The sequence below is a fragment of the Talpa occidentalis genome, unplaced genomic scaffold, assembly GCF_014898055.3.
Source record: "Talpa occidentalis isolate TD23 unplaced genomic scaffold, MPIMG_talOcc4v2.1 talOcc4.8, whole genome shotgun sequence".
Lineage (NCBI taxonomy): Eukaryota > Metazoa > Chordata > Mammalia > Eulipotyphla > Talpidae > Talpa > Talpa occidentalis.
In genome coordinates, this window is record NW_023605194.1 from 21,860,016 (window position 1) to 21,880,862 (window position 20,847).

Sequence of the window (20,847 nt, forward strand, 5' to 3'; positions counted from 1 at the left end):
GTTTCTACTACAGGTACCAGCTTAGTGGGTCTGGGCAAATGAGTGTTATTTAACCCTTATTTCATGAGATTCCGGTTAAATGAGGGCGAGGTAGGAGTGGCTGTCAGGTGATGAAGAGTGGAGAGTACAGAATAAGACTTGGATTTCTGAGTAGATAAAGATGACCACTTTACCCATTTGTCTCTGTTTGTATGCAGGTTCATAAATGTCCTGGACTTACTAGAGTTTACAGTTCAATTTAGTGAAAGACAAAAAAGGGTAAATAAAAAATTTTTTGGTTAAAGACTGTCAAGTGTTTTGGATTTAGTGCAGCTTTCATTCTAATGTAACTGTTTAATTCTAACGTAACTGTTCTAATGTAACTGTTCATTCTAATTTAACTGTTTTTTTTTTAATTATCAGCATTAAATAGAATCTCACTTTTATTGTCTCTTTAATTAGGAAATGAAGCTGGAAATGGAAAATCTTACCCTGGGCTAGTCATCAGGACAATAACAGACCAAGAAATGTAGAGGACTTAAAATTTAGTTCTTTGCTTAGGTCAAAAGGCCACACAGGATGCTACATGACTGTGAAGCTCTTTATTGGATCAAGCCTTCATGTTTCACTTCTGGTATTGTGTGCACATTTAAGAGAAGAGAGCCACAATTAAATAGTCTTAACAAAGAGAATTTCAGCAGTCACGTTAGGAATATGCAGAGGACCATAGTTTGCCCTCAGACGCACACCCAGAATTTCCATTGACGTCAGTACTTATTGCTCACACATATCCAAGGGCAGGATCTGGCCCCTAGAAATTAAATTAAATAATTCTCTGTGTGGGATGCCAGAAAGTATCACAGATATGCTGAGAGGGACAGACTACTAACCATGAAAGGGAAGTTTTTCTGTGGTCATGTCAACACTGATGGATTAAGATGACCAAGAGATGCAAAATACTGGTCCTTCCATTGCTGTTTAAATTTTTTCAAACATTTATGATCTGTAAATGTGTTTTCAAGAGTACACATGATTTTTCAAACATGCAAGAGATGGCTCTAGTGAAGTTTGCATCCTTTTCCTATTGTATGGTTTTAAATGAAGTGAAATTAAAATCCTAAATCTAACATTCCAAAATCACTGTTATTTTATAATTTTAGATTTGGGCTAATACAGAAAAAGTCAAACATTTTCTAAAGTAGTGCTGCATTTTGCCCATTTGTTGATACATTTTCCACATTGAAGGTGTCTAGAGTTTGAGAGATGCAAGGGACCTTTTGAAATTAACGAATGGGAAAATGAATTAATGAAGATGATCTTTTGATTTGAGGGTTAGATGGAGGACGAAGTTTTGTCAGTCCTGAGAAGAAGAGAAATAGTACTCTTGTGTGTGTGTGTGTGTGTGTGTGTGTGTGTAGCAGTAGTAAATAGAAAAAATGAGTCTTTATTTTGTGACTGTCAACCCAAAGAACACACTTGTTCTTTGAATGTAAGACGAGAGTAGGATAATTCGTTTTCTATAAGAAATCCGATTCACATGTATACAGAGCTGAAGGTGCTCAGAGCAGGCCTCCGTGGGATGTTCCACTCTGCACGCAGGTTACAATCAGCTGAGGTCAGCTGAGGTACTGTAAGCTCACAGGAGACATTTACCACTCCCTCAAGTACCTGGAAGAATGAAAATTGGGGCCATTATTTAGAATGAGGTTTAACTCCAGAAATAACCCTTCTGTTGGACAAACCTATCTGTATGGCAGGGCAAACATGTAATTACAGAGTACTGGGCCTTCCTCATCTGAGTCGCCCTCTGCTTGTCATTGGGTTTCCCTTCTTTCTCCTTGAAGCCCCAAGTTCCTCTCCCATTCCTTAGTTCAGTATATATACCCTCATTTCCCTTGCTGGAATCAGAATCCTCATTTTCATGTGGAGTTCCTATACAATTTAATTGGCCCTCTGCTAATCTGTCTGATGCTGTTCTGATTACTCAGCCAGCCCAAGCACTTAGAGGGCTAGGGGGAAATTTCTGCTCCACCCCTACAGAGGTTATCATTTACATGCTGCAGATGAAAACATTCTTCTGTATTACCTTATTTAGGCTATTTAATGCTGATTAAAGAAACAATTAAAGAAACATGTATTGCTTCATTCCTGTAGGCTAGTCTCAAGATGGCAGTCTGTACTAGTTATCCAGGTACATTGCATCTGTTGAGGAGGACAGACATACAATATAATGCACAGAAGACAGAGTGTGGTAAGTTCTGTGATAGATATACAAATAAAATTCTGGAAGAGAAAAAGTTCAAATTTGCCCACTGTTTGGGGAAGGCTTCATGTAGCCCTGCTCAGCTATAGTACACTTTAAAAAATTAGTGTGGTTTTCACTGGGGCAGAGGTGGGGGTAGGATAATGAGAACACTTTTTTCAGGTGGAGTGATAATTCTGACAAAAGAATTAGATGACTACTTGATGCTGATATTGGGGAGTGGTGAGGCGTCTGGTGTAGTTATCACACAGGGTACATGGAGTGGTAGTGGTGGAGATAAAATACATAGTTTGGGACCAGCATTTGCCTGTTGAATGCCAAATTGAGGTATTTGGATTTTGTTCTGAAAATGTTTCACATTTCTTAGTGTTATTTGTCCAATCTCAGTCCATATCGGGATTAAAATTCTGGTCATTTCTCTTAATACAAATGGTTTTCCAGATGTTAATCTATAAAGCTCTTATACTCAGTCCAGGGTACTTTCAATAGTTTTCATTAATGTGCTTCTCTCTCCATTGAGAGAAGTTTTAATATTGAGTAAATAGGTTTAAACCAGTATTTTGATAGCGAGGAAGGTATTCAAAGTGAAAAAAGGATACGTGGTTGAAAATCTTTGAGTGAGAAAGAGACTCATGAAGTAGAAACAGTTTTCAGCTCATACCTTCTTGTAGTTTTCCCTGCTTAGAGATAATGCCGGTGACTAGCACAGGCATGCAACTGGCCCTAGCCTGGCATACTACGGTCCTAGGAAATAATCTTGGGCCTCTGTATTAGCCCAGAAGTGCAGACTTGGACAAGTTACTCCAAGTCTCTGAACCTCATTTTCTTTACTTTGAATATAAAGAGTTGATTTCAATCAGCTTCAGGTTTCCTTTATTTTTCACAACTCAGCTGTCACAGGTGCACCCAGCAAGAGAGCCCACTCTTGCATTTTTCTTTGCTCTTTTGGGTGGTGCTGAAACATACTAGCATCTCATTCTGGATACATTCAAGGATTCTTGCATTTGGCTGGCCCTCCTTCCTTTGCCAAGTGGTGGAAGAGATGGAAATGCAAGGACTGGTGGTGGGGTGAAGTTGGGAGCACAGGTGTGCTTTGAGATGGAGCTGTGAGGGACACAGATCAGCAAAGAGAATTACAAAGTAGGCAAAGCTGATCTTTCTCGCTGCTGAGTTTGTTCCTTTTAAATGTGCCCTTTCTGTATCAGGCACTCTTGACTAGGAACTGATTGGTCTATTGGCTTGTTTTTATAGGTTCGACTCTGTTAACTTCTTCAGATACAATTCCTCTGTTTGTTGGCAGCCAAAGGCTTGCATTTATAAGAGGTGCTATCTGATTTAACCATATTTTTTTGCTTTTGTTTCTGCTATTTAGAGTTTTGCCCCTTGAGGGATAAAATTAAAGTCATTGACCTCATTCAAATCAATTTCTAACCAGTGGAGCCAACCTTCCCAGCAAAAGTGGTTCCCCAGGGAGACTCAGCATTGGCATTGTTTGCAGAAATATCTAATTTTAAAAATAACCCCCTGGTATAAAGGAAAACACATGCCCTGAGAACATTTGGATGTTTTTTTTGTAAGGACATTTGACCTACCTGGGAACTAAAGTCTACCAAGTGATTGATTAGCAGAAGGGGCCAGCACATATTTGCATAGAAAAAAAGGCCTTTTTATATTTTAATTTTCTCCAGCATTTTCCATGGAGAAGAAAAATCCTGAAATCACTGTCATTGTTCTTAGTTCTCTGGAATTGGAAATATGGACTTTAATGCCCTTAAATGCACTGGTTACCAAGAAAAGCAAATGCTTCACTGTGGCATTCTGTCAGCATTCTGGAAATATTATTCTGCCTAGCATTTATTTCAGGATGGGGAGATTTGAGTTTTATGGTCTTCTCTGCAAAGGGCACAAGCCAAACAAATCTTGGACTTCTGACCTGGCTGTAAATGGCACATTTTCCCAACAGATGTACCTTCTGTTTCAGATTGAAAATGGGGTAACTGGGCATGAAGTGACTCTTAGGATAAAGCCCTGGGCAGTTACTTAAAAGAAAAAGCCTTTTGCACATTCCTGTACAGTTTTGCAGGCCTTTAGTTTAGACATGCACACAAACAAGGCAATTGGCTCAGGCATTTTCAAATTTTTGCAAAATTTTATTGTCTTCTTTGACAGTTGCTCTTCGATTTTTTTCTTTTTTATTATTGATCCAAAAAGCATATTTGTTGGAGGGAAAGAAACTCAGAGTCCCTCTCAACAAAAACCTTTTCCCAAGAAAAAAAGCGATAGGATAGTCGAAAAGGGATAGGGGATTTTCACTGGGATGCCTACGGTGTACCCAGGAGCAGTGTTGTCTGGACTGAGGAAGAAAGGATTTTTACTGTTGGGTAGTGTTGTCTGTGCCCTGGGTCCATCTTTGCAGCCTTCTCTCTTTGTTTTTTCATCCTGTGAGAAACTATATTGTCTATCATGTATGTGGCCTTTGTGAGTTTCTGGTTTAAGTTTATTTAAAACCAAGACTTCTGATCTGCTTCCTCTTCACCTTTATCCTTCGAACTTAGGCATGAAACCTGTGATACCATGTCAATAAAAGTAAAGAGGTGAAATACATGAAAGGTCATTATAAATTGTGACATGCTGTTCAAATCTAAGGTCTTTAAAACAATGAAAGGGAGGGTTAAAAATCTCCTAGACCTATTCCATGATTTACTTTAGTACTTGGAAATACCCTGTTTTTCACATATGCTTTTGATTTAAAAAGTTGTAGCGTAGTGACCTTGAGATTATCTAGTTCACACTTTCTATTGGACAGAAATCCATTCAGATCATCTTAGACAGATGGATAATCTTTTTATCAAAGTTTTGTGAAGTGGAAGAATCCATATCTCTCTTGGCAGGCTATGCCAGTGTTTCACATCCTTTGGCATGTGAATTCTGAACTTCAATTTCAGGCTCTCCTGCTGTAATTGAATGCTGCTTCTTTTGTATTGTTACAATGGAAACTGAGCAGCCATTCACCATTATTAATGTAATATTCCTTTAAATTCTCGAAGGCTCAGCCTCTCTGGATGAGATGTCTGGCTTTTTTTTTTTTTAGAGTTTCTGTATAGTGATGATTTCCTAAAGCTTTATTTTTCCAAACATCTGAATTCCCCAATTTTTATTTTGGTTGTGGAACCCCAAAGTAGAGATCTCTATTCAAAGGCATGCACACTCAGTGCTGGGAGATGAATTTGTCTTGCTGCTGTTTTCTTTTATATGTGTTCTTAATATAGTAATCATGTACTTACTCTTTTTTGCTACCAAATGATATAATCTAGTTTTGAGCTTCAGATTATTTTCTGTTTTGTATTTAAGGCCTTATTTTGGAATGTGGGTAATTATGAACTTGGAGGTTCCAGTAAAAGCATAATGGTATTTCTGCTTTCTATGAATTAATTTTTTTCATTCATTCAACAAATAATGTGTATCTAGTATGTGTCAGGCTCTAGAAATTTAATAGTAAACCAAAATGGCATAATATTTGCCCTCTGGAACCAGTATTTCTAGTCAAGGATCTCTCACTTTCCAACTTCTTTGAGTTGAAATTTATGTGGCCTAAGAATGTGGTGAGACTGAATATGTAAGGTGAGTGACAGCAAGAGACCCATTCAACTATAGCAGGGAATGACTGAATTTCTGAGAAGCATTACCAGTTGACTGCCCAGTATTCAGAAACTTAAACAGAGTGTTCAGCCTTAGCAAGGACATGGCACTGGCTGTGTAGTAGTTCTTTTATTTTGCAAATGACAGATCCTGTCATTGTTTCTAGTCAGTAGTTTATGTCTAATAAAATGTAACTGATATAAATTTAAAAGGAGACATGTTTTAGTTTACTGTATGGAAGGGCTTTGCAATAGGAATGGAAGCTTTAGGTAATTGTACGATCATAATCACCAATCATCGTCATCATCATTTTTCTTGATAAAATAGTACTCTAGTACTTATTGAGTGACTGATATGTCCAGGTAGTGTATTAAGGGCTCTCAAGACATATTTTTAATTTTCAGACTATCCTGTGAAGTGTCATCCATGTTTTACAGATAGGGAACCTGAGACTTAGAGGATGTGAATTCCTCCACTCTACATCTAGGTTAAATGACAGATGTTATGTTGCAAAGAGACTGAAGCATTATATAGGAGAAGCATTATATAGGACTGAAGCATTACATATTATATAGGAGAAGCTTTACCTTTGATAAATGGCATATTCTGTCAACATTCTCCACCTTTGGATCACTGGTGAATAAGAAAGAAACAAAAGCAAAAAAACTATGAGTTGTTTTGTTTTTCCATGTCATCATTTTCATTGTAAGTAGTTAGCTAATACAGAGAAGGAACACAAGTAAGAAAGGGTATGATAGGCCTCTGGTTTCACAGAACGCTACTGTCTTCCTGTGTCCAAAACAAGTTCTGGTTTGAATGAAAAGTGACATCTCAGGACTACCAGTGCTTCTCTTTGCTCAGTCCCAACTATAGCATTCTTACTCTTAGTTGATTTTGAGTCTCTCTTAACTTGCAGATATTGTGAATCTCTTGGAGTTCTGTGCTCATAGAGCATCATGAAGGCTATATATGGAAGGGGTGGCAAGAAATGGCAGAGGATGCTTGTGGCCCATATCTTCTCCACTCATGTACTTGCTCTGTTACCTCATCATACTTCACTTACCAGACACAAAGTTCAGCACAATTATTGAGAATTTTGCAATGGTGTTGGCAGAAGCTTAAACTAAATGCAGAGCTCTATGAGCACAAGGTCCTGAATATAAGGCAACTTGTAGTAACAGCTATGTAGTGGGCATCACAGAAGCTATATGCCAATATAGGAACTATGGCAAACACAGCATATTAAACACTTCATGTGTTCAAAGATAAGTTATTGAGAATTTTTAGATGGCAACAATAGAGATTAAACCAAGCATAAGATCCTACTGAGTGTGGGTGCCTGTGTGACTGCACAAGTTATGTATCTGTGAAGCGAGTATTGGCTTCTTCACTCCCACATCTGACACCTGAGGTGGGAGGAATCAAAGGTTGAACTTGAGTGAGCATGTTAACTGGAGCGCTACTGTGGCCTCTCAGTGTGGATTGGGCTTGGTGTTTGGATACCAAGCAGTAGAATCCTTAGGGGGACCTTTTAGAAGGTAGATATTCCAAATGAAACAGGTGGCAAAGCAGTAACAAGGATGTAAACAATGATACTTAAATATAAATAAATGAATAAACAGGTGGAAGCATTTTGGTTTTTAATGATCTAATTTTGGATAGCACATTATTCTTCCTTCTCTGTTGGTAGAAGGAATTAAAAACCATTTCTGATTCAAGGGAAAGAGACATAGAGCCCACTTATCAATGGAAAGAGCTGTTAAAAAATTTGGGACTGTGTTTTAAAGCTGCTTCAGTGCTTAAAATTCATCGACTGCTCAGATGTTCTCGTACTCTTCTTTTTCTCTGTTCTCCATTCCCATATTTTCTCATCAGGAGGCTTTGGCACTCTTATTCCTACTCCTCTTCTTCTCCTTTTAAATGTTCATTGTGCCACATTTTTTCTCATTGTTGAATAGGAGAGGAAATTTATTTATTTATTTATTTTTTCACATTTTATTTAAATTTTATTTTTTATATTCCCCATACAATTACAACCCCCTTATTTTGACCCCAAGCCCTCCTTTCCCCGCCCCTCACACCCCATAGAGTGTCTCTGGTTCATAGTTGTTTGTTGATTTTGATATTTTCTTTCTTATAGTTATTATTTTTCCTTGTCCCTTATTTAGGTTTTCTAGACTCCTGCTATGAGTGAGACCATCCAGTATTTTTCTTTTTCTTTCTGGATTATTTCGCTGAGCATGATCCCTTCCAGCGCCATCCGTGTTGCTGCAAATTGCATGTGTTTATCTTTTTTGAATGCTGAGTAATATTCCATCGTGTATATGTACCACATGTTCTTGATCCAGTCATCTATTTTTGGGCATTTGGGTTGTTTCCAAATTTTAGCTATTGTAAATAGTGCTGCTATAAACATAGGGGTGCAGGTGTTCTTCAGAATTGATGTTTCTGTGTCCTCTGGGTAAATATCTAGGAGTGGAATTGCTGGATCATATGGAAGCTCTATGTTTAGTAGGTCAAGAAATCTCCACACAGCTCTCCATAGTGGTTGGACCAGTTTGCACTCCCACCAACAATGCAGGAGAGTTCCTTTTTCTAGGAGAGGAAATTTAGTTGAAGAGAAAGTGAGATTAGAACTCCTTTATTTATCTTTGTGAATTGCTGGCAACATTTTAAAATTTCAGACATTTAGGTCATGTCTATTCATTCCATCTCTGCTATACCTTCATTTCAAAAAGAGCTGTGATTATGTACATTTCTACTTATTGCTTATCCATTTGCCTTTGAAAATAGGCACTTCTACTAGCCCAGGCCTCAAGTTCTCCGCACTTCATTTCTCTATCAACTCTACTCCTTCTTGAATCTTCTAGAATTCAAGCAACATGACTTCAAATATTCTAAAACCAGCATAATATAAAAGAGATAGAAACTTATTCCAAATAAACTGAAGCAAGATGTGACTGCAAGAGGAATTTTGGCCTATAAATGTGTATCTTCTAAGAGAATGCATTTGGCAAGAGCATGGAAACTGATAGAGCTGGTTTATATAAAGCATCTTTAACCCATCTGCCATTTGAATGATGGCTTCTGACTCAGTCTCCTTATTTCAAAGGACACCATTTGACTATTGTCTTAAATCTAAACAGCACTCATAAAAGAGCACTTTGATTTGTTAAGTGGAACTAAATCAGAAACATGTAGACTTGGCATCTCTCAGATTTACAGAATGATTGAGCAGTGTCAGGATAATGCCAAGTAAAACTATGTGATGAACTCTAAACAGTATTTTCTCACATAACTAAGAGTGCTTCGTTCCATGCTCTCCAGAGTCAATGCCAAAGATACTCTCACCCTGACAGAATCTATGGCTTTATGAAGGAAATGTACCATGGAGTTTGTCCCCAAAGTCTTTATTCCCACATGCCCTAGAATTGATTTATATTGTTTATGGATAATTAAGAAGCAACAAAAGCAATTTATATTGTTGTTTGTTTATTTTTTGCCAAGATAGTTCAAACGTTGGGCTAACAACTGAAAACCCACATGAAAACTTTTTACATTAAGAAATTATCCTTTATCTCAATAACGAGGACAAATATTTTCATTTTTGCTCATTAGGTATTACAATGTTATGTCCATATTATTTTGTATTCACTTTTCTCATGGATTAGAATAGCATGAAGAGCAGGAAGTTTGGAGCCAGACCGATCTAGATTCAAGTCTTGACCTTACCTCCTATAGTGTCTATGGGTCTGATTAAGGTTTGTTTTTTATGTACTTTGGTTTTGAGTTTCTCTGTCTATAAAATGAGGATGACAGCTGACACCCAAATAAAACTTGGGCTCTATATAACTAGTCTCTGTGTAGAATCTTATATAAGCAAATCGGCAGAAAACTGTAACTGAAGGTAGTTGAGATTTTTTTAGTCTTTAAACAATATTAAAATTTAATAACTTTGTTGTTGTAAAATTGATGCAATAAACTGCACATATTCAAGGTATAAAATTTAATAAATTTTTAACTGTTGTTAAATCATCACCATGAAATCATCACCACAGTCGAAATAGTGAACCCATCTACATTCCTCCATAGTTTCCTCATTCCCCTTCATTGGTCCCGTCCCAGCTTCCCAACCCGAGGTGATCATTGACCTGTTTTCTGTCATTATACATCAATTTGCATTGAATTTTTTTATGTAAATGGAATCATATAGTATATACTGTTAATTTGTTCTTTCCCTCAGCATTATCATTTTGAGATTCATTTTTATTGCACATATCAATAGTCTATTCCCTTTTATTTCTGAATATTAATGTTTTGTATCAGTATGCAGTAATTTCATTACCCATTTACCTGTTGATGGACATATGGACATTTTCCCCCAAGATTTTGATTAACACAGATAAAACTGCTGTGAATATTCTGGTACAAGTCTTTGTATGATAGGTTTTTATTTCTTTGGCAAGTTTATGTTTAACTTAAAAAAACTGCCAAATTGTTTTCTATAGTGGTTGTAATCATTTTACTCTCCACTAGTATAGTATGGAAATTCTCATGGCTCCACATCCTTGTCAACACTTGGCAAGAACAGTCTTTGTGAGTGTAGCTGTTTTAATAGATAGGGCCTGTGATCTCATTGTGGTTTTAATTTCCACTTCCCTAATGAAAAATGATGTTGAACATCATTTGATGTGCTTTGCTATCAATAAATATATCATCTTGGAGAAGTGTGTATTCAAATATTTTGCCCATTTAAAGAACTGGATTGTTTATTTCTTACTGAGTTTTGAGAACTCTTCATATATTCTAGATAAAAGTTCCTTACTGGCGATGTGATTTGCACATATTTTCTCCTGGTCTGGGGCTTGTCTTTTTATGCTCTAAACAGTGCCTTTCAAAGAGCACAAGTTCTTTTTTTTTTTTTTTTAAACTTTTTTTTTTTTATAGAGGCATGTTTTTATTTATTTATTTATTTGTTCGTTTGTTTCGTTTATACATGCACTGGGTACAGTCAGAAGCGCGGGAGGGTGAGAGAATTCACCAGAGCCAGAGCAGGGAGCAGAGCAGGCAGAAGGACAGAAGTACACTGCTGAGGGGAGCAGCGGGCGGCAGGAGAGGTCTGCGCACCATGTGGGACCCTCCTCTGGTGGCCGGGGAGCAGCCGGGAATCGAACCGGCGCTGCAGAGGCTGCGGGCAGCTTCGCAACCCAGCGCTCAACCGCTGCGCCACCGGGGAGGCCCTTAAAGAGCACAAGTTCTTAATGTCGATGAAGTTCAGCTTACAATTTTTTCTTTTATGCGTTATACCTTGGTCTTGTTGCATTCATATTACTCAGAACATCTTTTCATAGGTCTTTAGACATAAATCTCTAAGTTTTTCTAGACAACAGTGTTAATAAAACTAACTCTATACTTTCTCCTCAATACCTAGATATGTGAACTTTTTTTTCGTTTCTCTACCTCTACCCTACTTTCCTTTTCCTCTTATTAGGCTTTAAAATTTTAAAGGATAAACCAGAGACACACTACGGGGAGAGGAGCGGGGAGAGGAAGAACTAGGGTCAAAATAAGGGGAGGGGGTTGCAATGGTATGGGGAATATAACCAAAATGAAAATGCATACATTGTGCAAAAATGAAAAATGATGTAAGAATTATGTAAAATAAAATAATAAAATTTTTTTAAGGGACTTTTGAGATCCAGGTTGGTTCTAGAACTTTTTTAATATGTACTTGGACAATACTTTAGCTTTCTATCTAACTTTAAGAATCCATCTGGAACTCAGAGGTATCAGAACCAACTGAGTTCAGTCATCCTGGGGTTTGAGAATATTCTATGGGAACATAGAATGAGTTGAAAAGTATTCCCTCCTCTCCCATTTTCTGGAAGAGTTTGTGAAAGATTGGCATTATTTCTTCCTAAATGTTTAATAGAATTCACCAGGGAAGCAATCTGGGTCTGTTCTTTTCTTAGAGAAAAGATTTTTTGATTATGAATTTAGGGTCCTTTTTCATTATAGTTATGTTCAAATTTTCAATATTTTCCTGAAATAGAAATTTTGGTTATATTTGTCTTTCTAGCAATTCGTTCATTATGTCTAAAGTATCTTGTTTGTTGACCAAAAAAAAAAAATGTTGTTCTACTCCCTTATGTTTCTTTTCATTCTTGTGAGATGAGCTGTGATGTGTCCTCTGTCATTACTGATTTTGGGCATCTGTCTTCTTATTTTTTTAGTGGGTCTTGCTAAAAGTTTGACACTTTTCGGATCCTTTCTGAGGAGCAGTTTTTGGGTTTTTATTTATTTTTGCTTGTAAAATTTTCCCATAGCTTTTCTATTTTTAATTTAAATGATTTTCAGTTTAATCTTTATTTTTTCCTCTCCTTTCTTTGCTTTGGGTTGAGTTTGCACCTCATTTTTTTAGGTTCTTAAATAGAAACTTAGGTTATTGATTTGAGATTTTTTTTTTAATATCTAAAGCTGTAAATTACCCTCAAAGTATTACTTAGCTGAAAATAGATAAATTTATTGCTGGCTATTTTTTACTTCAGAAGATATAGTAGAAGTTTTTAATCTTGGTTTGGCAGAGACTATCCAGATATTTATTCTGTTTGGACATTGGGGCTGAATATTTACTGCCCTGCCAAAGCTGCAATCTTTAGGGGCATACACACTGTTGCTGGGAATAATGTTCTGTCCCAAACATTTATCCTCCAGAGAACCTTACAAAACCCTTTCTCTAACTATCTGCCTCTACCTCTTCACTTTCTGCCCTGCATTTGTGATTTTCTGTGACTTCTCATTTTACTATTCCAGTTGTCTCCATGATCGCTTGAAGCTGGAAAGAGGGTAGAAGTGAGGGAGATGGTGGTCTGAATGATAAAGGGAACTGGAAGGCAGAAGGCTTGAATTTTGTTCCCCACTTTACTACTCATGGGTTAGCCATATCTTCTGGGTGCTTTCAGAAGTGTCAGGAAGGCATTCTTCAGACTTCATTCCCTCCTCCCACCCACGTTTGCCAGCTTGATGTATCCTTGTTCTTTAATTCTTGTCTTAGATAGTTCTTCTAGAATTCTCTGAGCCTTTCCACTTGGTTAAATGTTCCCTCTCCTAATGTTCAGTCTTAATTCTATTATAACAGTTCCTGCACATTAGTAACTTCTTGTTTATTTATCTGTTCTCTATGTTTTGTGAGGACAGGATCCATCAGTTTGGGTTTTCATTGTATATATTATCTGGCAATAAAGGGCACTCGTGGAATTTAAAAACATTGATTTGTGAAATTAGCAGTTAAAGCATTATGTCTTCGAATGTTTTTTACTCTTCGATGTGAGTGTTTCTTCAGATCTTTTCATGAAAGCAAAGTTTTTTGGGAGGGTGCGGGGTGCCTAGGGGTCAGCACCCCAGGTGATTGGGGAAAGGGTGGAGGGCTGGAGGTGAACAGCTTGGGATGGTGCTCCCCTGTTTCCCTCTGAGCTTAAAGTGGTTTACTGGGATTCTTATTTCTAGATGAAGTGGTAACATTGTCATGTTACCATCAGTGATGAAATGGGAAGCATGTATGTTTAGTTTGTTTGTTTCACAAAACTGAGTTGAAGATCTTGTACCTGAGAAAATTATGTTCAAATTTAAAATTATCTGATAACCTGTGAAAAATATATAAAAAAGGAAATTTCAGTTTGGGATAATAACTTTAGGAGACAGGTAGGTTAGAAATAGTATCATGTTCTAAGAATTGTATTAATGACTGCCATATGTTCTAAGCATGAATATAAGAAGAAAGATAAAAATTTGTAAAATTTACAAGAAAATTTTCTCTGATCATGCTCTTCCTAAAGAGAGTTGTAATTGTATACTTTAAACCTGGAATTACATTTTTATGCATATGGAAGGCTTGACATAATGTTATGTTTAGTTTTCTTGTCTGAAAAATAATTTAAGCAAAGATGGATATACAATATTTCTATATAGGCACACACTTAATTTAGTTATTTTGGTGCATATTCTGGACATATATTTTTATGAAGTTGTGATATTTCTGCTTTTTTATTATTCATAACTTATTTATTTTTATTGCAACAGTATTAATTTATAACACTATAAATTTCAGGAGTATAACTTCACACCTCGACAAATGTATAAACCATAGTCCTCCCACAATGGAAGGTCCATTTTAACATCATTTAATCCCTGTGATAATAGTTTTGATTGATAACTAGAATCAGAATTGATGGGCTAAAGGTAATTCACAATAAATATTACAATCAAATTGTCTACCTAAAAGTTTTATGCTTCCTCCAGCTGTGTGAGTATACTTTTCCCCAAATCCTTGTCAACATGGGTATTATCAGTGTTTTTAATTCTTGCCAAACTGGAAAGTGGTATCTTCCTGTTTAGTTTGCAACTTCCTGATCTGCACTGCTGTTGAGCATCTTATGTCTTCTGTGATCTGCCTGTGTGTGTCTTGTCATTGTTTCTGGATGTGTGTTATTGTCTCCAAATTGATTTGTAGGAGTTTTGGAATTATTAGTGACTTAACATTTTTGTTATTTGTTCTCCATCTTTTCTGTTTAATATTTACTTTTAACTTTTGTTTTTATAATGTGTCTTGCAAAAAATTCATTTTTGTTTTGTGAAATTGTCAAGATTTTCCCATGTGTTTTCATGCAGTCTTTTAAAAATATATGTGCAGGAAAGAATGACTGTGGTCACTGAGCAGACGACCCAGCTGAGGCTCTTCCTGACTGGCCCAAGGAGGAAGGGGCGCACACCTGAACCTGCACTGCTACAAACACACAGCATAAAAAGGAAACTATGGACAACGGGTGAATAGGCTACAGAGCCACAGAAGAAAGTAGGAACATCTGAGTGAAGAACTTTCCCTTCCAAACTAACTGTTCCTCAGGGCACAGACGCTGATCAACAGTCTTTAAGGAATCTGTGCCTGAGGCAGCACTCATAGTTTTGCAGTGGCCTCTGGGTGGTTCTGGTGATATGAGGTGTTTGCAACTCCTTTGGCTTAGATTTGACGCCCATTTCCCTTCCTCACCTCTCCCTGCCAGCTTTGTTTTATGGTTCTTGGCTCAGACCTTGTGTATTAACTTTGCTTACTTCAGACTCCTGGCTCTGACCATTGGCTGTGGCTATGGACAGGATACTGGCTGTGAGCTCATGCTTCTCCTGGCCCCAGAACTAGGACTTTGGCCCCGAGCGAAGACCTCGGTGCTGATACTGGCTCTCATGTCTTGGTACCAGTGGATGACAGAAAGGTGGAGATTTGGTGAAAATACACAGAAAAAGCTATTTTAATATATCCTCAGCATGTTTAAGGAGAACATTTTGCTAGAGACCCAAATATCTGTGAGGGGGTCGGGGTAGGTGGAAAAGGGGGTACATTTCATTTTCTTTCTGACTGAAAAGAATTGGCCAGGAGTTGTTTATACTCTCAGCATGTACTAAGTAGAAAAAAAATCTCCTTTGTCATTCTGGAACCTGGAGTTTCAGAGGAGCAGGGAGACTAGAAGAGTAAGAGCTGCTCCTAGCCCATCTGCAATCTGGAAAGTAAGTAGGCTATTATCAAATTGAAGAACAAAGTACAGAACATTGTGCATCGTAGAGCCCTATGATTATGAAATAAAATGCTACCCTAGAATATTTATTTTGGTTAGGGCTCTAATGCATAAGCATTTAAAAACAACCATGACTAGTTGAATTAGAAGACCTCCTGGTAAGATTTGTGGGGGCAAATTGATAAAAGTCTTGGAGCACATTCTTTTTCTGCCCATTCCCTGTCCCTCCTCCCAGCATTGCCATGAGCTTGTGTTGAACATGTCATGTCACTATCTTGTCCCTGACCCTGGGGAGAAGACAAAATTTTCTCCCTCAAATTTTTTCTTCTCAGCTGTTGGAAGTTTCTATTTTTATTAATAACTATTTCTATTTTAACACTTCCATTGCTTTAGATATTATTTACATATAATATCTCATTTAATCCTCTAGCAACCCTTCTTATAGGTAGGGAATATGAGACCCGGAGAAGTTAAATAATTTGCCCAAGCTCACACAGCTAAAAAGTGGCAGAGCAGGCGGCACCCAGTTTGCGGCTCTGAACCATTTTCGCTGCTATATTATGTTGCCCTTCACGGGCAAAAATATGAGAAAGGTGAATGTTTTCTTTAACAATAGCTAACATTTCTTATATCTAACTTTTACTGAGTGTTTATTACATTCCAATACTTTTGCTTCATGCTTTTTATGTAAAGTGTTACTTAATCTTCATGACAGTCCTTTGTGGGAGGTACTATTATTATATCTGTTTTATAGACAAAAACCCTGAGGTGTGGGAGGTAAAGTAACTTACTCAAGCCCATACAATCAGTAGTGGTAATGCTGGCATGTTAGCCTCGATCAATCTGACGCCAGGACCTATGATATTAATTATCCTCTCCACTGATAAAAAGCAAACAACATAATCCAGCTACATTTAGTACATTTAAGTATTGAACTTACAACCTACAATTATAAATTCATCTCCTGAAAGGCAACTTTTGGGACTTTCTGAGAGAGCAGCAGGAACAGACACATGTCACCTGAGGACTTGGTGCAGAGGCAGTGTGGGGCCAGGCTATAGCATCCTGGGCCACCTGCAAGAGGAAGCACTGGGCTGCGAGTCCTAGACCTGCTTCCATTCATCACCTGACTTGCTGTAAGTTAGTTCAGCTCTCTGGATAGAAGAAGACTTCTCTGTAAAATTAATGCATCAAGTTAGATCACCTCAAAGGAACTGCCTGATTCTCATGGTCACTATCCCCACAGGGAGATTATATAGAGGAGGTGTTATGACTATCTTGGGTTTTGGTTTTCCTGGCTGACATTGTGCTGTCTGAGTATTTTTAAGTTATTTCCCAACTTGATGGACTCCCTTTGTAGTGGGCAGTTGGATTTCCTTCCTGGCCAAGCTCCCTGCCATCCTCACCCTCCCTGCCATCTCTGGTGTGCCACCCCTTCCTCTCAGCATCTGGATTTACTTTCTGCAGGGCTCTCTGTGTTGTGCTATGTTCTGGAAACCGCTACTCCAGTCCTCAGCTTTGTCTTGAGTTCCTGGATTATATGTTATTTGTACTGTTTAGTGACCTTGAATTTAGTTACCTTGAATTCCTTATTGTTGCTCATGTTTGCATTTTGGCAGAGTTTTAAACACGACAAGCTCAGACATGTAAATTCACAATTGACTTTAAACCTAAAGATATGTCGCCTTATATATGCCTCAAGGACCTTGCTTTTGTCTATGTATTATGATGTTAGTGATTTATTTCTTACATTTTATTATATTTGTAATGAGTGTTCTTTTGTTTTTTGGGGAGGATCAGCCTTCTTTAATCCATAGGTTTTGTTGGTGGATGGGGGATTAGGAGAGTTATATTTTATTGTTGATTTTTCTGATATTTTTCTAACTTTTTTCTATTTAGGCAGGAAGTATTTTTTCAATATTTTTGAGAGTTGGGATTTTTCTCATGCAGTTTTTCTAGGCTTGCTTTTTTATTTTATCTATGTAGAAGCCCACATTTCTACACACACACATACACACACAGAGAGAACATGAGTTATAGATAGTGTTTATGGGCATTATATTATTCTTCTGTGTATTTCTCATGTCGGCAAAGGACTACAAGGACCATGTCTGTCATACCAGCTCCTGCTGGATTGGTTGCTTCACTGAAAACTATAAATATTGCTGTGCCAAAACTGAAAGTTATAAATAATAATTTTTTGCCTATCTCTTGCACCCAGTTCTTGTTTCTTTTTAAAAATGACATATGAGGTTATTACTCCCAGCAAATAAGTCTACCATATTAAAGATGTTAATTTATTTGGATGGGCATGTTAGTGTTTTTATTAAAAAAAATAAAATGAGAGCGCGAAGGGGAAAAAAAGGAGGTACTAGTACCTGTATCAAACTACATTTGTCTTCACCAAAGTGAAGACATCTCCCTAGTAAGTACCTGCAAATGTTTGTGATAATCAAGACCCTACCCTTTTTCAATGCCAACAAAAATGAAAAAAAGATAAAAAGAGTAGCTAAAGTAGGAAGCTCTAGAAAGTTTAAAAATAGGAAAAGGATTTATTTTAGACACACATTTATTTAGAATTCTATGTATCTGCTGATTCCTAGAATGAAAAAGTTTACCACATTTCCTCATGGTGTGATGGAAAACTTCAGTTTCTAAAACATCTATTCTGAGTGAGGAATGATGTGAAGCTCTTGCTCAAGCATTGTGCAGTTCTGGAACTGAACCTTGAATAATGGTTTTTAATGGTATTAAACAGGCTTTGGCAAACTGTGGCCAGGAGTCAAATCCATCCCACTGATTGTGTTTGTGTGGTGTGAGAGCTAAGAATGTTTTTTTTTTTCATTTCTTAAGTGGTTGAAAAATAATTAAACAGTATTTCATAACATGTGGAAAGTATATGAAATCCAAATTTCAGTAACCATTAATTAGGACAAAGCCACACTCATTTGTTTACATATTGTGTGTTGTTGCTTTTATGCTATAGTGGCAGACTTAAGTGGTTGTGAACAAACCCACATGGCCTACGAAGCCTAAAATAATGCTGTAGGGTCCTTTATAGAGAAAGTTTGCTTTTATACCCCTGGTATAAAGCAAGACTGGATAGGAGATGTAAAAAAAAAAAAAAAGTGGTGGACAGAAATAGCACAGAGGTAGAATCCTTTTCCTGTTACCTTTGATTCTTTCTTTGTCCTTTCTGTCCTCTCTCTCTTTCTCTTTCACCCCCTCCCCCAACTTCTGTATTCACCACACACAGATAGTAAAAGAAAGAAAAAAACCTTTCATTACTATGAGGGTTTGTGATTGCTCTTAATTTCTTAATTTTTATTTATAATTTCCTTTATTGTTTTATCTGGAATTAGGACAGTCTGGGAAAGACAACTGGGACCTCAGTATGTAGACTCTCCATTTGGCAATGTCTAAAAGTTGTGCTAAGACTAGTCAAGAGAAGTGATACTGAAAACGAAGCTTTGTTGGCCTGTCTTGGAAAATTTGTACCAGATCTGACAGACTGAGCACCGTTTTTGACCACTGTTCTGGGAAACCTGTTTTGCTCCACGGTACAGAAAACCTTTAGGGGTTAAACGCCTATCACTCAGTTCTTTCTGGGGAAACAAATATACAAACTAGGGGCTCAGTTTGGAGGAGAGGCTGAAACTGATTCAAACAAGATTTCATTAACTAATTTGGGGAGCATTTGGAGCTGTTCTGAGCTATACAATTACTCCTTTTCTCATCTCCACTGGCACTCTGAGAATCAGATCACCTGGGGAAAGCAGATTTAAAAAATTCCAGATGGTGTGTGCGTTGCTCCAGCTGTGGAGAATCTCTCCCAGTCAGGCAATCTGCCTTTCTGCCGGAACCCTCTAAAACTGTGCTGCCCATTTGTCATGCTTCTCCAATTGCAGCCTTCTGGATAGCTTCTCTTTGCCTTGTCTGACTCTTCCTTTCCAGGTTTTATCATCCCCCTCCATGAGCTAATGTAGTAACATCTCTTCATTGGCTATAAATCCATAGAAGAACCTGATGTAAAATATGGTTTTGTGGAGGAAAATTGGAAAACATCTGTTTTTTTACCCATAAGATTCAGTGTTCACTTGTCTCTTATGACGACGTGACTGTTTGTGCATGTGTGAAAAAGAAAAGAAACAGGAAGCGGGGAGGGAAAAGCTAGCATGAGGGTGAGCAAGAAAGAATTCATACATGTGTTTTTCGAGCCAGCTGGACAAAATAAGTTCATCTCCATGTCAGCTTGATTAGAACCTGTGTTAATTTTGGGAAAGTCCAGTCTCGCTGACTCGAGTGACCTTCATGGGGCTGCAAAGAAGGGCTTGCTTGCAGAGAGGCCCTGGCTCTTGTCTGGATAATAAGCTTTGTTTGGAGGTGTGATCCCTAGCTTAAGGTGTCAAGAGCTGGAAGCTTATGGGCATCTTTTGGTCTTCAGAAAGTTCAGCTGCGCTTTCCTTGGAATTTGAACGGTGGGGAGGTGAAGGGAAGAAGCAGAAAGCAGATGAACACTCTGCTGTTGGCTACCTGATACCTTTGTAGCTTCTTTCTGTAGTGGCTATGCTTTTTCTAATCTGTGGAATAGTAAATGGGTGAATTTTGGAAACTTCCATATATATATATATATATATATATATATATATATATATAAATATATATATCAGGTACCTCTTGCTTTATTGAGTGACTGATCAATGTAATTGTAATTGCTGAGGCCACTGTACAAATAACACAGGAGGAACTTTGTTTCTTCCTCCTTTTGCCCTTAAAAACAGTCTGGGTGATGTCTTCCTTCTTCACCTGGTACTGCTCCTCACTGCACTTTGGTGCTTCCTTAGTCTTAGGCCTGGGGCCTCAGCTTGGTCAGCCAGGAGCTTCTTGCCAATTTTAGCTGCCTCAGCTTGTGGATGTTTTCCCTGAGAATATGCTTGTTTTTGAATATGTTCCCCTCACTTTCAGGTACAGACTGTGATACATGCAGGGATCCTGCTTAGTTTACCGTATCTTCGAGCCCCCTTCTGAGCAGCTTATGCAGAAGCCTCATCCTCCTCTGCCAGGTTATCTTTCGGGAATTTGTTAGGTTGGCAGTACCCTTCGGCTTACCTGTGCCCATCACTTTCCCTTCCTGTGGCCTAGGAATTTTTCTAGTGTCCAGTCTGAGAATGGACCATGACAGGCTTCTCAATCTGTTTCTGCATTTGCTGAGGGAGTTGGCATTGGTGATTTCGTTAGTCTCAAGGGGGTCCAGTCAGACCTTTTTGCCACATGGAGGACACAGGAGGTGAGTCTCTTCTGAAGCCTGAGCATACTCATGGCAGCCACCCCTGTACTCCAGGGCAGAACCTTCCAGTTTAGCTCTGATATAGTCTATAAATGGGTGTAGGTAAAATGTGT

General features: G+C 37.9%; 1 protein-coding gene and 1 pseudogene across 2 annotated transcripts in view; one reads left to right on the plus strand and one right to left on the minus strand.

The window, feature by feature from the left end:
* Nucleotides 1-20,847, plus strand: part of HPSE2 (heparanase 2 (inactive)) — a 448,287-nt gene that overhangs the window by 65,563 nt on the left and 361,877 nt on the right. The window lies entirely within an intron of this gene.
* Nucleotides 1,513-20,766, minus strand: LOC119234199 (60S ribosomal protein L19-like; annotated as a pseudogene).